Genomic DNA, 13,708 nt, shown 5'->3' with positions numbered 1-13,708 from the left:
CCCCAGTGGAATGAGAGTACAGACAGAATGTGAGGGCTATCCTTTGTTTCCTCCACTCCGCATACGTTTAAACCATTTTTCCTGAAAGTTCAAACCTTGCACTTCCTTTGTCAGTATCACTAGGGCCCCACTATGAGATCTGATCTTATTAGATCAGAATGTAAATACAGAGTAGAAGACCTGGTATTTCGAGCAAGCTCTCTATGGGATGCTGAACATCCCATATGAACATTAATGACTGACACTATTGCTTTAAGCAAATATTTTGCAAATATAAAGGATTAAGGAAAGGGCTAGAAGAATAAGAAACAGAGTGGCCAAATTGCTCCCAGTAATTCATGTTCATGGATTGAACTAAGCAAATTTCCAAGATGATAAGAAGACTGTGGGCGGTGACGGGAGCTGGAGTCTTTCCTCAGGGGTGGGGGTGAGGGAGACCTAGTTAATTAGCATGGAAATAGAGAATGGGACCTAAGCAAGTCACTCCCCCTTTCTGTGCTTGTAAAGATGGGTTTGGGGAAAACAAAAGCGGAAAATGTGAGAAGGGAAGAAAGTGAGACAGTTGGTGGTGTCTCACAGGGAGAAAAAAACAGATTTCAGTTTACCAAAAGAACCAAAGCCTTTCCTTGCTTTCCTTCCAGATCACTCTCCTCCCACCTGCTGCCTCCCTGAGGGCTACCAACCTCACCTGTTTCTTCCTTGTTGTTGCCTCCCAGCAGAAATGTGAGTACAGCTCAAAATTAAACGAGCAAGTGTATCGGTGCCCCTGAATCACGGGTTAAAAAACACAGCCCAAAGAAATGGGATCTTTTCTCTCAAGGGCAGAGATAAGATGCTTAAATGCCAACATGATAAGAGCAAGATAAATAATAGCAACAAGCCTTGTGATGCACCCAGAAATGTCAGGCTGGCGCCACATGCTGTCCAATGAAGTGTTTTGGATGATCTAGGGGCTGGGAGGGGACTATATACTTTTCATTCATACAATGTATTCTTTTGAAATGACAAACTACTATGAAATGTTTCTATCACTTCAGTGAAGTGTCTGGCTATCTGGTGCTTGCAGTCTTGGCACAGACACTGTGCACAGATAAACATACGTCTCGTATTTCATCTGTCTTTGTTCAGTGCTGCTTGGGGCATATCTCCTCTGCTGCCAGCAGTTCTGGAGGGTGGGACTCAGAGCTATGGCTGTGCCTATCAAGAGGCTAATGCATCCCTACCCTCTACTCACCTTGGGCCTTTTCCCTTCTCCTCCCTTCTCAGGACTCAGCGGGGGAGATGAGATAACTGAGGTCATTCTGGCCATTATCCTTGCCAGAACTTTCCTCTTCCTCAAGGGAAAAGCTTTGGCCTAAACTTACATGCCCATTAGGTATTTTAGAACACAGGATGTTAGTGGAATATGGTCTAATAAAAATACAAAGCAATCTTCACTTTCATTATTGTCTTGATGTTAGTAGTAATACTGATATAGTTCATTATACTGTATTTTATTGGTATTATTTTGAAGTTATTATGGTTATGAATAAGGGATTATGTTTTTTTAAATGTTTAAAATTTTGAAATGTTTTAAAATTCAAAATGTTAAAATACCCCAGCTCTGTCCACTGAACAGATCCAGCAGCAATGACAACTCAGTAATAATGACAATGTTAGCACCCAAACTCTGGTCTCTGAATACTGTTTCCTACTGAAAGGAACCAGTGATTCTTGAAGAAATTGCTGATTCCAGATGTGGAATGGCAAACGACAAGCCGAGACTTGATCATCTTGTTATGCTAGAAAGCAAGGAAGCTGTCCATTGGCTAAAGGTGGACAATTTTACCATCAAACGGAAGATGACAGCAATTGATTGAAACACACTGATTAAATAAATATGCATGAATTTATGATACTCAAAAGAGAAAGCCAAAGCAACAACTCATTTGTCATTATTAGAGGTAGTCAACTCTGTACTCTGAAAATTAGTATTTAAAGGGAAAAAAATTGTCTTGATCTGCCTTTCCTGTGAAAATCTATTTGCAAGTTACAAAATAGCCCCAGTGGATGAGAGAATGTTTTCTTACAGAAGTATTTTAACTAACAAATGTAGAAGGAATGATAGAATAATTCACCATTCTGTAACATCTAATGAAATAATTGATTCAGGCAATAAACATTTATGGATGCTAAAACTAAGAAACTAAATATTAATGAGGAACTGGATATTCCAAGGGAGCCAAAAGGTCACCTTATAACTTTACAACTACCGATCAATCGGCATCTTTAAAAGGAGGACAAAGAGGTATTATGTACTTCCTCATGTAGTTTCACATGAAGTATTGATTCACAGGACCACCTGTGAAGTATCTGTGCCAAAAATGTTAACACTGAATCTAATCAAGTCTTTATAGCTAATTTCCAGTTACAGAAACATAGGTGATAGGAAACAAGTTGAAAAGAATCAGCAAAATCTGGAATGTTTCTCCAGACAAAAAAGAGACTTAAGAGACATATCAACTTAAACAGCAGCAGCAACAAAATTCCCTTATGTTAGTTAATTCTATACCTTGAATTTGCATATATATTGATATTTAAGCAAAGGACTGTGGTTGATTTTTTGACTGGTGTTGTGCTTCTGCTAACCTCTAGTGAAGACTATGGCTGGCGGGTGATTCCTGCACCCCCTCCCAGATTCTCTGCCCTCCCCTTCCTACCTCCATCAAAATCCAGAGGGGACAAGTTCATGAAACTAATAGCAAGTATAGGGGCATAAACAGACATAAATAGTTCTTACTCAAAATGGAGTTTCTCTGAGGCCATCATGGATTGGGGGGAGAGATCACAGAGTCAAATGCTGTAATAAAAACCAGATAATTTTGTGATCAATAAGTTAAAATTACATATGTTGAGATAAAAGCAATCAAATCTCATGCTCAATGAATAAATCATTGTGCACTGTGCAGGACTGTGTTGCAGGGTTCTAAAAAGAAATTTCCCCTGAACAGTGTGTAGAATATTAATAGTCGATTAGAGTTCTCTCTTTAAGTGTCAGATATAGGTAGATCTAGTGGGAACAGTGATCCAAAATACAAACCCCATTTAATCAGCCCCCTCTGTTTAAAATTCAGAGCATGTTTTTATACATGTACAGGAGTGTGTGTGTATTTATCCAGTTTCATTGAACTTATGGTCATTCACACTGTTGGAATTATCTGGACTTGTTTTTAAAGATTTTATTTAATTGGATGAGTTTCTTAGTGAATCACAGCTAGATGCTAAACAGTTCCAAGATAGTGGTAGAGATTAAATATCCTTAAAAGGAATATTAGGGTATAGAATAAACTTAATTATGTAATAGACCATAATCTACCTAGATCAGTGATTGTTTCTACTTTTTCTTTTCTTTTCTTTTTTTTGGTCAGATTCCTTTGAGACTCTTATGAATATTCAAGATTCTCTTCAGAGAAAGATGTAAACATGTGAAAAATTAGTCCACAATTTCCGAGAGTTCCTGCCAACTCCCCATTGTGGCAGATTGCATTTTCCAGAGATGGCCATAATAATAGCTTCCATCCCACATGCACTTCTGCAGTGTAACTTGCTGCTCTTCCATCAAAAAGTAGAGTCTAATGCATCGCCCCTTGCTTCTGTGAAGGCTTGAGTGATTTGCTGAAACAAAAGAATGCAGTGGAAGAAATATTCTGGGACTTCCAAGGTTAGATCATTGGGAGTCTTGCAGCTTTTCCCTGGGACTTTTGGAACACTCACTCTTGGGAGTGTTCACTCACTCTCAGGACACTCCACCCCCTAGCATAGCCACCATGTGGTAAGGGTCACAAACTACAAGGAGAGGCCACATGTGGCCACTCAGGTTAGCACATTCAACTGAGCTCATAGCCAACAACTACTACCAGTTGCCAGTCCTACGGGGGAACCATGTTGGACACTCAGCCCAGTTGAGCTATCAGATGAGTCAGCCCCAGCCAACATCAGATTGCAGTTGCATGAGAGACACCCAGATGGAACTGCCCACCTGAGCACAGCTGACCCACAGAACCATAAGTAATAATAACAAAATGTTGTTCTAAGCTACAAAGTTTTGGAGTGATTTGTTACACAGCAGTAGATAACTGTAACACCCACAGACTCCTGTTGAGAACCACCCTTAGTGATTTATTGAGAAAAAGGAATAAAGTTAATAGATTGTAGTTAAAAATTCTTAGGCCCAATAATTTAGTAGCGGTACATTAGTATATCTTATGAAAATTACTACCTAGGATTTGAACAGTTTTTTTTTTTTTTTCATTTACAAATCAGTATGAGTATACCTGGCTATTCACAAAGGGTTTTCCTAGTACAACCAGTAATTCTTATATAATACCTGGTATCATTTTACATTGGATTTGGATGATTCTCACATTAAATTTCTTCTCCCTTCTCTTTCCTCTCTCTTCCCTTCTGCTTCTCTCTCTCCTTTATCCACCCTGTTCAAATACATACAAAAACCACACATATTACTATATTCTCATGTTATATGTGGTCAGTATCTCAAATCCTCATATCCCCAACCAACAGCTTACCATTAACACTCTTGATTTTAATACCAGATTTAATATCAGATAACATTGAGAAGAAAAACATTTTGAAGACAGTTGTTTCTATGCTTTGACCCAGAAATTCCACTTGTAGATATTTTTTTCCTTAAAAATAAATGGTTAATTTAGGTAAAGATTTAGGATGTTTATCACAACATTACATGTAATAGGGGGAAAATTGGAAACAACCTAAATGCACATCAATAAGCTGTTCTATGCTACAGAATACCGTGCAACAATTAAAATGAGGTAAAACTACTCATATTGACACGGAAAAATGTTTAGGATATACTGCTAAATGTGAAAAAAGCAAATCGCTAAATACTAGGTATAAAATTTTAATAAATAACAATAAAACACATACGTGTATGTATAGAAAAAGCTCTAGAATTACATACCATGCTGTTAACAGAGGATACCTGTAGGTGGTGGGACTGTAGGCTGACTTCCACTTTCTATTTTCAACATTTTTGTATTGTATGAATTACTTTTGCAATACTAACAATTTTAAAAGTAATGTTTTATTTAAATGTTATATAAAAGGAAAAATTCATAAAATAAAATAGACTGTAGGCTTACGTATTATTTCTAAAAATTTTCTTTCTCAGTGTATGAAGAAAGAATGGGGTAATGGTTCAGTGAATCATGTCCTCATCCATAAAACTTTTTTAAGGAATTGTCCTAATATATTAAACCTTAATAACTTGGCACCATATCTCCTAACATTCATGACTTTGGACTTTCATTCCTATATATTATTTTTCAAATATTACTAAATAGTTTTCACATGTATGTATTTTACATCCTCAACTGTATAAACTCCTTGGTTTTTGCCTTTTCTTTCTCTTATACAGTCTTCTATGACCAATACATGCTAAGGACTTTGCTGGTTAAGGGGCTAATACAGGCGTCATCAAACAATGGCCTGGTGGGTCAGATCTGACCAACTACCTACTTTTGTACAGCCCAAGTGCTAAAAATAGCTGTTACATTTTTGAATGATTAAAAAAAAAATCAAAAGAAGAGTAACATTTTGTGACATGTGAAAGTTATGTGAAATTCAAATTTGTATCCATACACAAAGTTTTACTGGAACACAGACACACTTGTTTGTTTATGTATTTTCTGTGGCTGCTTTCACACTATATCAGAGTTGTAACAAAGACTATATGTCCCCACAAAGCCCCAAATATTTACTAGCTGGTTTTCACAGAAAAAGTTTGCCAGCCCCTGAGTTAACATTATGTGTGTAAGTAACATCAGTTCTTTTAAAAATATCTGCTATTGTAGAGTGCCTTTAGTAGTATGGTAGATTGCATTGATTTTCTCAATTCTTCTCTGCTGCTTTTTTTTTTTTTTTTTTTTTGCGGTGCGCGGGCCTCTCACTGTTGTGGCCTCTCCCGTTGCGGAGCACAGGCTCCGGACGCGCAGGCTCAGTGGCCATGGTTCACGGGCCCAGCCGCTCCGCGGCATTTGGGATCTTCCCGGAAAGGGGCACGAACCCGTGTCCCCTGCATCGGCAGGCAGACTCTCAACCACTGCGCCACCGGGGAAGCCTTCTGCTGCTTTTGTAATAGGATTATATAGCATATCTTTGTGCCCATGACATTGCAATGTCTCTCAGTAAAGTAGACCCATACACCCCTGCCCCAATGTTTTAGGCTTGGTCATGGTATGCTTTGGCCAACGGAATATTAGCAGATGTGATGTGAGCGAGGCTTTATATGTGCTTGCAGAGTTTGGCCTGGATTCTTGAGTGTCTGTGATCTGCCATGAGGTAGCAGCCATCTGTCTAGGTAACTACTGGGCCCAGAGTGAGAGACTCACAGAACGTACCTGATCTTGAAGCAGAGTCAACTCAGTCAGTGCACAGACCCATGAGTGAGAAATGAATGTTTGCTGTTAAGAGTCGTTGAGGTTTGTGGATTCTTTATTATGTGGAAATCTGACTAATACTGTGGGATTCATCATTCATTAATTACGGTGATGTTTGTGTAGCTCTCCTATGCTAAACATATAGAAACTGGAAATCTCATTAGATTTAGAAAGCAGTGATATAGATTACCCCAGGTAACCAGTAAATGTAATATATTTTTACTGCTTTATGAGTATTGTCATAAGTTTGAGAAAAATCTATTTATCTTTTTCACCAAGCTGTTCTAATGCCTTGAAATCACATTTTCAGTGGACTTATTGTCCAATATTATGAAAGCTACTTGGTTGATGTTAAAATGAACGAACTGAACGTCTATGGTTCTTTATTCCCCCACTGCTCTTGTTTGATGTATGATGTGACATGCAGTTGTACGCATTTCTGTATGTGATTTCCGAGTCTTGAAATGCAAACATATTTTTACCTATAAAATGGGAATCCTTTGTTGATATAAAATTTTGCTCTATTCTAAGCTCATATTCAAATTTGGTGCTATTTCCCATAAGCGTTTAGAATCTGGTTATATTACTGAAGATGTATAATTTCCTTAAAGCAAGGTTTTTTAATAGTAGCACTATTGATGTTTTAGGCTAGAAAATTATTTGTTGTGAGTGGCTGTCCTGTGCACCTGACCACTTTGGTAGCTTCCCCAGCCTCTATACACACTAGATGCCAGTAGTGCCTCTCCAGATCCACTCCCCCCTCCCCACCCTGTGCAGTCATCAATGATCAAACATGTCTTCAGACATTTCTATATGTTTTCTGGGTGGTGAAATCACCCAGATGAGAACTACTGCCTTAAAGAGTGAGTTTTAAGGCAGTAGTTTTCATACCTGGTTACATATTATAATAATCTAGTAAGTTTTTTTTAACATCTTGTTTTGAAATAATTTTAAAATTACTGACAAACTGCAATTACCGTACAAAGAACTCTCATGTCCCACTTGTTAATATATGCCAGATGTGCTTTTTCATTCTTTTTCTACATATATGCATAGATGCTTTTTTCTGGATCATTTGGGAATAAGTTTCAGGCAGGATGCCCTCTTACCCCTTAATGTTAAGTGTGTATTTCCTAGGAATAAGGATATTCTCTTACATAATCACAGTATGAGTAACAAAAACAGGAACTTTAAGATTAATACAATATGAATATTAATCAATCCACAGTCCATATCCAAGTTTTGCCAATCATCCCCCAACATGACTATTTTTTTCACAGTCCAGACTCCAGTGAAGGACACATACTGTAGTTTGTTATCGTATTTCTTAGTTTCCTTTAATCTAGAGAAGTTTCTCAGCCTTTCATTGGTTTTTATAACCTCAATATTTTTCAGGAGTACAGACTACTCTTTTTGGTAGAACAGCTCTCAAGTTGATTGTGTCTGACGTGTCCTCGTGATTAGATTCAGGTTGTGCAATTTTGGCAGAAACATTATGAGAGTAATGCTGTGAACTTCTCAGTGCATCTCATTAGGAACCACATGATGCAGGTTAATCCCTTTATTGGTGATGTTAACCAGTCATTTTGTTAAGGTGGTGTCTTAGTTTCCTAGGGCCACCATAACAAATCATCACAAATTGGGTGTTTAAAACAACAGAAAAGTTTTCTCTCACAGTATGGAGGCCAGAGTCCAAAATCAAGGTGTCATCAGGGCTGCACTCCTTCTGGAGGGTCTAGGGTATAATCTTCCCTTGCATCTTCCGACTTCTGGTGGCTGTCAGCATTTCTCACGGCTGCCTCATGCCAATCTCTGCCTCTATCTTCACATGGCTTTCTTTTCCTTCTCTATCCCTGCCTTCTCCGCTTCTGGTCTCTTATAAGGACACTTGTCATTGGATTTAGGGCCTGAGTAATCCAAGATGATTTCATCTTGAGATCTTTAACTTAATTATATGTGCAAAGACCCTTTTTCCAAAGAAGGTCACATTCACGTAACCTCCTAATCCTGGGTGTTAGGATGTGGATCTGTCTTTTGGGGGCCACCATTTAAGCCAGTACAGGGGGCACATGCCAGGCTTTTTCACTGTAAAGTTACTATTTTTCTTTTTTCATTAACAAGTAATTAATGGGGAGGTACTTGAGACAATGTAAACATTCTATTCCTCACCAAACTCTCACCCATTGGTTTTAGCATCTATTGGTGATTCTTGCCCAACTAGAGATTTTCTAATTGCATTATTCCTTCTACATTTATTAGTTGGCATTCTATTGTAAGAGCCTTTCCTTCCTTCCCTTCCTCCTTCCTTCCTTCCTTTTTCATTTCAATATAGACTTATTTTATTAATGGGTTATAATATATTATTGTTATTATTTTATTTTCATGCTCAAAATTTCCCAAAGGTGGCCAGCAAGAGCCCCATTAAGTAGGCTTCTGTGTCCTTGGACATGATCCCCACCATTCCTTGAGCAATTTTCTTTCTGGCACAAGAAAATGTTCTAAGCTCATCTTAAATGTTCTAAGCTCATCAAGCTTTTCTACCTTGGCCCTAGAATCAGCCACTTCACCAAGGATCCTTGGTTTCTTTTGGTGGGGAATAATATTTAAAAACCAAGATCTGGGTGTCTGAGAAGCTTTTTTAAATAAAAAAAATTTGGGCCCTACTTTCAAAGATTGTAATTCACAACAAGTCTTTGAGTAGGACCCAGAAATGTGAGTGTGTGTGTGTAAAGTTTCTGGTAGTTTTGTTGCATAGCAGTGTGTGGGAATTACTGCTCTAATACCTTTAAACCATGATTTAGTTCACACTACATTTTTCAGAGCACATTTTTTATCTAAAAGGACAAATAATTGCTTCATATCTTAATTACTGGATACCAGAAAACTAAGCAAGATAAAACCTACACTATCTGAAAAGAACATGCTAGATGTCAGTGATGAATGTCTGAGATGGAAAATGTGTTCCATAATGTAAAATAATTATTGATTACAAAATCATCAACTTAGATTCAAGTCTAGATATAATTACAATCTCAATTAAAAACAAAAGTAGACATTTTACTTTTAAACTGCATTCCTCTGACTATAATCTCTCTCTGTCTCATACACACAAAAGAATGCATCACTTTGTGGGAAGGGGTGCAGGGAACACAAGAGTTTTCACAATGGAATAGAAAAATCATTTATTTCAATATCTGTTGCCTGACTATCTTCAATAATTGATAACTCAGAGAAGGAACAAAATTACTTCAGTGAAGCCAACTGTACTGTTGAATAGTTATATCACATTTTGGTATTGAACATGAAAAAGCATTTTTCCCATATGAAATTTTGGGTTAATCTTTTTTTATTCCTTAAAAAAATGAGAGCATTCCAAGGAGCTAACATTTCTATATTTGAGAAAGAATTTCTTGTTCTATCTACAGGTGATCAGTATATATATTGAGACTTTGGGTCTGTAACTTTGCCTTTGGAAAAAGGAATACAATATACCTCCTCTTTCAGATAGCAGCACTTTTTTCCCCACTGAAAATCACTGAGGTAAATTAGAAGAAAATCCCCCATTGGAGTAAGAATTATAATTCTTATTATCAACAAATAATAATAGTTGTCATTTTTGAGTTTGTATCAGGAATTTTGCATACAATCTCTATTTTACAATAAGGAAAATAAGTATAGGTAAGTGAAATAACTTGCCCAAGGCCACGTAACTTGCAAATGGCCAAGCCAGGACCCAAGCCCAGTCAGGATAGGCTAGGTTATGTTTAATAACAAACAACCCCCAAATCTCAGCAGCTTATAATAAAAAAGGTGCAGCTCATGCTAAACATGCACCTTGGTTTTTTTGTGGCTCTACTGCGTTTCATCTTCATTCTCTAACCCCGCTGACAGTGAAACCTCTGTTTGGAATATTGCCAGGAGTTGCAGCAGAGGGGAAAGAGAGTATTGTGAACCACACAGTGGCTCTGAACCCTTCTACTTGGCAGAGAAACAGAATGGTTTCAGTGCAGCCAGCTGCAGCATTAAACAGCTATGTCACATTTTGGTTTTGAACATTGATAATTTGTATTTCAATGTCCAGAGCAAGTTATGGCCAAACTTGATGTCAGCGAGGTGGGGGAGTATAATCCTCTCACAGGTAGGGGCAGCAAATCTTTGCGAACTGTAACCAGCTTACCATAGACTGGTGTGCAGATGGCATAATTTAACTGTAAGCCAGTGTAGCAGTCCCCTGGTCTCAGCAATTGGTCCATATTGGTCCAATCAGAAGACTGTTGAGTGATGGTTTGGAGAAGAGTTGACCTTGCTCTTTCTCTAATATGGGGCTGCTGCAACCTTTTTTCTGTCACAAGGGAAGAAGTGTGACAAAAAGCTGATATATGCAGCAAGGCAGGGTCAAGAGAAATGGAACCCCAGCACTGAGGACCTCATGAATCTCTGGAACAGCTCACCCTGAGGGTGGTCCAACCTCTGAACTTTCCAATGTTATATCCTAGTAAATTCCCTTAGGTTAAACCAGTTTGAATAAGAACTTCTTTTACTTCTATTTGTAAGTGTTAATATTAAAATCCAAGACCTATCAAAGTCCTAATCTTTGTCTTGGAAGAAGTACGTATGTGTATGTGTATAATATAATTTTGTGTAAAAACAATGTATCAACACTACGAAATTTTTGAACATAAGGAAATTATCCATAATCATACTAACCTAGAACGTGAACTATTCATCAGGTTTGTATGTGTTCTTTCAGTCCCTGTTCCTCCCATGTGCATTTATTTTTATATAAATTGTATTAAAACATACAAATCATTTTGTATCCTTACCTTTTCGGTTAAATGTACATTTGAATTCTTTTCCCACATTGCTACATATTATTATAAAGATCATTGAAATAGCTGCAAAATACCCCAGCAATTGGCTATCATACAGTATAAGTGAAAATGTCCCTAATCTTGGATATTTAGGTTGCTTCCAGTCTTTTACTTTACAGATAGCAGTGCCACACATACAGAAATATATGTGCGTGGAGAAAAATGGGAAGGGCATACACAAAGCATTCTGGCAGTGGATGCTTTTGTATGGGCCTCTGGGCCCTCTGGGCCATCAGGTGATGAAACTCACAGAATTAGGCAGGGAGTGGGCTCTGCCTACTGCATGCAACTGTTGTAGATACCCATGTATGCAGATCTGGTGTTACTGTGCTAAGAAAAAAAAAAAATGGCATAAACATCTTGAAATTTTTGCTAGAATGAAGAAGTCTGATTTGGAATAGTTGGTTAAAATTCAGAAGATAATAACTTGTAGGTGGAAGCTAGTAGGCTGGGGAGACTTGCAAACGTATTAGTAATAACAAGTTAGAAGTGAATGCTACTGAGATATATCAATAAATATTATAGGCAAAACCAACTTTTTTGTACTGAGGTCCTCTACTGGCCTGAACTACTCATGTAAATATGTCTGGCCAGTGTCCTCTGGGGAGGTTATACTGAACGGGGGCAGTTCCTTAGTGTCCACTAATAGTCTGTATACTGCCCTGAATGGGTCAGGTGGCTCTGCTGGCCTGGCCTGCTCACTGGCCTCTGAGGACTCTCATCTCTGGTCCAGCATCCCCCAGAAACTCCACAGCTCGAGTGCTTTCCAGTGAACTTGCGATGATATTTCCCTTGCTTGCCTGAGATTCATTTATATTTATATCTATCTGTTATAAATAATTAAAAGGGGCGATGTAGTTATTCAAGAGTAGCGTCCAGGCAGTTCTCCAAATCTGTTTATTTTTCTCAGTCTCATTTAGAAACTGGAAGACTGGTGGACCCTTGATTAGATGTTGAACTTTTTGGCTGCTTATCTTGGTCTGGAGGTACGGGGCCACAGCTGTAGATCTTGACACCTGTTTCTCAGTCCAGGTTCCAAACACGATTTCTTGACAACTATATTAGCAAAAGTATTTAACCTGTGCCCACAGGGCCATTAAAAGCAGAGCTGGATAGTTTGTTTAGTGGATATGATTTCCTAAATTAGGGAATCCTTCTTTGGCAGAGTGTGGGCTGACTCAGGACAAAGCAACGTTACGTAGTGGAGCCATAAACATGTATGTTAGTAACTTCTGAGCAGAGAACAAAAGCAGGGCCTAGATCTTTGAAAGAAACCTAGTAAGAAAGAATCTCCAAACAGTGAAGTTGGTCAAGCAGAGGCTCACAGGGAGAGGCTATGGCATCTCCTCCAAGATGATATGAGTGTAGGTTGACCTAAAAGTCAGGGGACCTGTAGTTCCCAGGAAGTGGGGGAAAGAATGAGGACCACCAATAAAAATAAGGCCCTTTTCCTTCTGACAGTCAGACAAAATGCAGTCTCTACCCACAGCCCTTACATAATCACTGAGTGAATGAGCAACTGGTGTGATCACTGTGGCTGAAGTGACTAATTACTTAACATGTATCTTTGGCTACATTCTTTTCAAAGAATACAGAGAAATAACAATGTATCTTTTATTATGAATCTTTTTTAACATTTTCATTTTCGACCAGTGGCTTTTGTACTATTTTAGACAATGCCTTAGAGTCTTTTTTTTTCTTTTTTTGGCTGTGCTGGGTCTTAGTTGTGGCCTATGGGCTTCTTAGTTGCAGCCTGCAGACTCTTCGTTGTGGTATGCATGCAGGATCTAGTTCCCCAACCAGGGATTGAACCTGGACCCCTGCATTGGGAGCCTGGAGTCTTACCCACTGGACCGCCAGGGAAGTCCCAGAGTCTTTTTTTTTTTTTTTTTAATAGAACTTTTCTTCCAAAACACTCCAGTATGATGCCAAGTACATTTATCCCCCCACAATTCAAATTTGGGGTTATGCCAAAGCCTATTATAGGCTTTCCTTCTGATACTTGATCCTGAATACCTAATGTAGACCAACATATCTTTATTCTTTTCCAGCAACTGCCAAACCTTCACAGCAGCACCACATAAGCGACTTGTTTGTAAAGGTTTTGCTCCCAGCCTCTCTCAGGCCCTCAGAATGTAAGCTCCCTGAGGGCAGGCCACACCTATAGCATTCACTGGCTTCTCCTCCGTCTTAATAAGCACCGTGCTGGCTCAATGGATAATAAGTGCGAATGGATTTCCTGTATCCTGTAGCTATATTTACTGAGAAAAAGGTTAAATGGAAGTAGAATAATAAATAAATGTTATCAGATGAGAGAACTTGAATGAAGTTCCCATTTAGTGAAATATGTGCTTAGCACACCAACAAGATGTGTGGCTGTTT

At 38.4% G+C, this 13,708-nt stretch overlaps 1 protein-coding gene across 1 annotated transcript in view; it reads left to right on the top strand.

Annotated features, from left to right (window-relative positions):
• Positions 1–656: 656 nt before the first annotated feature.
• NABP1 (nucleic acid binding protein 1) overlaps positions 657–13,708 on the top strand; it is a 94,767-nt gene continuing 81,715 nt past the window's right edge. The window contains exon 1 of the mRNA XM_019931481.3: positions 657–723. The gene's annotated coding sequence lies outside the window, so the exon portion shown is untranslated. The remainder of the gene's footprint in view (positions 724–13,708) is intronic.

The sequence above is a fragment of the Tursiops truncatus genome, chromosome 7 (genome assembly GCF_011762595.2).
Source record: "Tursiops truncatus isolate mTurTru1 chromosome 7, mTurTru1.mat.Y, whole genome shotgun sequence".
Taxonomy (NCBI): Eukaryota; Metazoa; Chordata; class Mammalia; order Artiodactyla; family Delphinidae; genus Tursiops; species Tursiops truncatus.
This window is presented reverse-complemented; position numbering and strand designations above follow the sequence as displayed.